This window comes from Uloborus diversus, chromosome 8 (assembly GCF_026930045.1).
Source record: "Uloborus diversus isolate 005 chromosome 8, Udiv.v.3.1, whole genome shotgun sequence".
Lineage (NCBI taxonomy): Eukaryota > Metazoa > Arthropoda > Arachnida > Araneae > Uloboridae > Uloborus > Uloborus diversus.
The window spans coordinates 86,778,095-86,784,094 of NC_072738.1; positions in this window are offsets into that span (position 1 = coordinate 86,778,095).

The following is a 6,000-nucleotide window of genomic DNA, read 5'->3' on the forward strand; positions in this document are numbered from 1 at the left end:
AGATTATAACTAATTTGAAAATTTTCAAAACGAGAATCCAAATATCACATTTTGAAAAATGAAATGATTTTTCTTTTCCTTTTTAAATTATTGAAGTCTATGTTTAAATGTTCATTCAAAGGTCTTAAAAAAATACTTAGATTGAATTACGACAGAAATCTAAAATTAATCATATGTTAGCCATTTTGCACAAAATTTTCAGCATTAAAAGGTTTCAAATGTAACCTATTATTCATGCACACAAATAGCACTTATATTTTGCTTCAACAGCATGTTCAACAAAAATGCAATTAATGCATGAAATATAAGACTACTTGAAGTTTCTTATTCTTGTTTCTGTAAAATGAAATGAATTATTAAGAAATAGATATGATGAGGTTAATTAGATACAATAACAGTTGAAAATTATCTAAAGCATATTTTCACAAATAAATATGGGCAAGTTCAAAAAACTCACTTTTTTATATAGAGTACATTTCAAGAATCATGTTTTTACAATTACATAAAACTAGCACAGGTCAAACAAAAAAGGAAGGGCCTGCCTCTTCCTTTTTCATTGTAGAAAATAAATTTTGGAGGATATAAATAGTTTGAAATTCAGTTGTAAGTCTGCTCTATTCTCCACATAAATACCAACATATACCTTCATTCTTTTGTAAACTTTCCTCTACATAAATTCTTAAGCAAATTCTAAATATATAATGCATAAATGATTCCAATGATGTAAATGTTTCTTTGTTTAAATTTCATTTCTAAATTTATATTCAATATTTTACAATCAACTTGAAAATAAATATTTATGCACTTTTACTATACCAGTACTACACAAGCAAGCAAGACTTGCTTGAATACTTTTGAAAAAGAGCACAATATGGATTCTCATCTATTATCTGCAATTTCCGAAAATCCAACTTATTTCACTCAAGCAATCACATAGAATTTTTACTTATGAAGGATTTAGGGCAGGGGTTACCGAACTTTTTAATTTCCGACATCCTTTGATCAATGTAATAATTCTCATTACATTGATTGAATTCCAGTAGAAGAAAATTTCTGTTTCAATCAACAAAATGTGTTGTCCCTGAAGTTTGTTGCAAAGAAATTTCACTGTGCACTTCCCGGCCCTTCAATTCCACCCCCTATGGCACCCACTTAGAGAATCCATAATTTAGGGCTAATGAAAGGAAAAGATGGACCTTAAAAGCCATGGTAAGTTTTTTTTTAAATGTAACATTAAAAACTGATGTGTAAAAAAACATGGATTTCTAATAATGGTTAGAGGAAAATATGAATTAATAAATAAGTACACCTGAGCACATGTTATTAAAAGTCAAGATTCTTATCATACTTTAAAGTTTAGTTCTATTTTTTGAATCATTTATGTTAAATGCAATTGCCTCCATATGTCCACACCAAACATTAAAAAATATTCAAAAAGAATTCTCAAAAGTTTATTTTAGATTCATGAAATTGCTTTAAAGCAATAAGAAAAATTAATAATTATTTGTCATATTTTATAGCGTTAAATAAAAATACCAGCAAACACTGTACAATAAAAATTTATGAGGCATTGTGGATATGAAACATAACTCAAAATATTGGATCTTTTTTTTCTTTTGCCTTCTAAAACTAGATCTTTTAAAAATTCTATATGTATATTGCTCATGTTCAATTAGTTTTTTATTGCCTTTAATTATTGAACCTGACATTATTAAAACATACAGAGCCAGGTAGAAACTGGCATAAAAGGGCTGATATAAAAAGAGAACTATATTATCCCCCACTCCTCTGCTTTAGTACTCTATGGAATGATGCAGTCCTTGATTTAGTTTGTTCATAACACTTGCCCTAAGCAGTTAAGTAAAAAAAAACATTTTGCCAATGCCAACTATTTTAACCACTTGAGTATATCATTGAAAGAAACAAACTTCCTGCTACAGAGGCTCTGCAGGAAAGCAAACACAATTTAGGGAGAGGCGCAGATACAAGGTGTGATCCCATGTGTAAAAAACATTCATCTCCAATGAGATATAGGAAAATATTATTGCCTTTGTAACGATATGATTCTCCTGTGCTCAGTAAAAAAAGAATGCAGTGTACCTAACTGCTGCTATGCATGCAGTAGGAACGTATGCATCGTAAGCAATGATGTCCCCATCAATTTTCTGAGGGTATACTCCCAGTTATTCATTACGCACAATATGTGCATAAGATCATATACATAATATGAACATTTTTGAAGCTTGAGGGTATACGCTATCAGGGCTGCCACTGAGTTATGGTCCTAAAATTAGTCGTTTTAGTCACTTCTTAAATGAAACAGTCTGCAAAATAGTCATCAAACAAGGAAAATAGTATCTAAAATAGTCTCCTATTATTTTGTAAATAGTATTAATGTTAAATTATGCCACATATACGTTGACGAATAGACATATCGTCATACAGGTTGACAAATAGACATTGTCTCAGAGTAACAGTAAGATATCACAAATCCCAGAAACAACACTAAACTACTATCTCACTGTTGCTCTGAGGCAACGATATCTCATCTGTATGATACATGAGCGTAGGTATCTCTCCTGTCACACACAAATGGTGTTCTCAACATGGTTCCATAGCAATCTTATTTCAATGACAAGAACGAAAGTTAGGCATACATTAGATATATTTATAAAATAATTAAAACATTACAGCTGGTAATTACTTTTTTGAAATGACGTAATAGTTTGAAAAAAAAACATGTTTGTTCTTTCAAGTACTAATTAGCCACTTTTCTGTCTTAAATTAAGTAACTTTTCATTCCTACTACTCTGTATAATGATAAAACAAAGCAAAATTTTTGCCAATTTTCAATATTTGATATGAGGGATAGCCCAATAGTCTGTTAAGAAACCATCTGCTGTCTACCGTATCACACCATGGAAAGGAAAGTGACACAACTCAAAAAAATTGCATTGCAGAAAATCAAGGGTTTAGGCATTAGTAGTTTTAAGAGATTGAGTCTCTAATATTACGATAAAGTGTTTTTCTATTCTGTGTAGCTAAGCCTAAATTGTGCTGATTTCTTGTTAAGCCTGACTGCTCTGTTTAGGGTGTAACTTGTTTATTTTAATTTACTGCTTGTCTTAGGATTTAGTAATATTTGTATCTTTTACTTCCAATGCTTTCTAATTCTAATAATTAGCATTATTTCTCCAATTTTGTATTTTTGTATTGACTTTTTAAGTGTACCATTTTGAGCTAGAATGGGAGTTATATGTATAATGAAGGAGGTTAAAAGTGGTAAAGGGGACAAGTGGATTTCTTGTGACCTATGTCAGATGTTCTGCTTGTTTAAGGGGAAGGATGAATCTGAGAAGGATTTCATTTGCACAAATTGTGTTGAACTCTCAGAAATCAGAGTTAGGATGCTTACTTTGGAGGGTGAGTTAGCATTAGGCTGTAGGCGTGCAGATGGGGTAAACAATCCAGAGGGAAAGGGGGAAGTTAGCAAAAAGGAGGTTGGCATTAGCTGTGTGTTAGATAGTGGGAATATTCCAGAATTAAAGGAGGAAGTTAGTAAAAAGGATGTGGGAATTAGCTGTGTGTTAGATAGTGGGAAAATTCCAGAGGTAAAGGGGAAAGTTATTGCTGAGGCGACTGACTGGGAAACAAATGGTATAATTTTGGGAGATTCAATGGTGCGTGAGGTGGGAAACTCAATAGGCAGAGTTAGACGTAAGGTGGCTAGATGTTGTTTGCCAGGGACTCGGGTGAGAGATGTAAATAGGGTTGCTGAAAAGAAGGGGGTATTTAATAAAGAGGATGTAGTTACTTTGTGGATGGGAACTAACGATGTAGGCCATAGTAACAATGATGAGTTTACAAAGGAATGGGATTCCCTGTTGGACAAAGCAACCAACTGTTCGACAAATGTCCAAGTGGTTGGTTTTCTTCCCAGGTATGGAGTGCTTAGAAGTTGGTTAAACCAACGGGCTAGGTGTATGAACCTGGTACTCAAGGAAATTTGCGTTAAGCGTAGTATCAGGTTTATTGATGTGTGGAGTAGATGTAAACGAGATTGGATTGCTAGGGATGGCCTACATCTGAGCTCTACAGAGGTCAAAATGGTTAGTGGTTTGGTTTTAGAGGCTTCAGAATCAAAAAACTAAGTTGGAATGGGGGGCATGGTTTAAGGAGCAGAATTCGAAAGGGTACTAACTATCGGGAATTTAGTAGAAATGGAAATAGGGTGGCTAATAAAAGAAAAGATTTTAACACTTGGGATTCAAACAATCGTGCAGCATTAAATAAAAGTAAGATGGGCTTACTTAGGTTTTTTATACAAATGCTCGTAGTATTAGGAACAAGATGGAAGAATTGAAAAGCATAATTATAGACGAGAGGTTGGATATTATTGGAGTTACCGAGACATGGGCTACTGAAAGTGATGATGATTTATTATCTATTGCTGGGTATAATTTGTTTAGACAAGATAGAGTAGGTAAAAGAGGTGGTGGGGTTTTATTTTATGTCAGAGACACTTTAATTTGCAATGAATTGGTAATTAATGATAAACCTAATGAGATTGATATGATTTGGATGGAGTTGATTAGTAATAAGGGCAAAAAACTACGTTTGGGGAATATTTATAGGCCACCCAACTTAAGCCAGGGTCAAGACGAACAGATGTTTAGTATTATTAGTGACATTTCTAGCAAGGGGTCAGTCATCATAATGGGAGATTTTAATTTTCCAGGAATTGATTGGAATAATTTTTACCATAGTAATAGCAGAGAAGAGGATTTTTTGAAAGTAATTGGTGACTGTTTCTTAGATCAAATTGTAACTCAGGGTACTCGACAGGACGCGATTTTAGATCTAGTTTTCTGCGACATGGAAGGCTCTGTTCAGGGGTTATGTGTAGGGGAACACATTGGAGATAGTGACCACAACAGTATTAGGTTTGGGATTAAATTTGATATGCACAAAGTAGAGAATTTTAGGTTTGTGCCCAATTTCAGAAATACTGACTTTGTGGCACTTCGGCAGAGTTTGAAAGCAGTTTTTTCTTCTGGATTGGACAATAGCGATGTGAATCTTCAGTGGGCAGAGTTTAAGGAAAATCTAGCGAATACGGTTAGGGATCATGTTCCTTTTAGGAGAAAGGGTGTCGACACTAAAATTTGGCCAATGTGGTTCTCCAGGGAAACTAAAGACGCTCTAAATTACAAGCAAGTTGCTTTTCATAGGTTTAGAGAAACAGGTCACAGTGCAGATAAGCTCCAATATTGTAAGGCGTAAATTTAAGTATTTGGTACGGATTCAGAAAAAAGAGTTGGAGCAAAGACTGGCAGATAACATAAACAGGAATCCCAAGAGGTTTTTTGCATACGCTAATTCGGGGAAAGTTCGAAATAGTCATATTGGGCCACTGGTTGATGAGCACGGAATTTTAATTCAGGACCATAGTGATATTGCTAATGTTCTTAATAACTTTTTTTCGAGTGTTTTTAACGATAACTGTATCTCAACAGTTGACACCAACAAGACACAAGCTATAGTACAGCTTGAGGACTTTGTATTTTCCAGAGATGACGTTTTACTTCATTTGAAAAAAATTAAAGAGACTAAGGCTCCGGGGCCAGATAATATTTATCCGAAAATTTTAGTTGAATGTGCAGAGGAATTAGCAGATGTAATCGCAAACATTTTCAATGCTTCTTATAATTCGGGGACAGTGCCAGAGGACTGGAAGCTGGCTAACATTACACCGCTCTTCAAGAAAGGGTCTAAAGGGAGTGCGGGAAATTATAGACCTGTGAGTCTAACTTCGGTGGTTTGCAAAATTTTTGAAACATTGATGAAAATTAAGATAGTAAATTTTCTAGAGACTAATAATCTATTGACTAGTTTTCAGTACAGTTTTAGGAAAGGTAAATCTTGTGCAACTAATTTATTACATTTCTATGACAAAGTTACCATGGCTTTGGACAATAAGAAGCCTGTAGATGTTGTTTA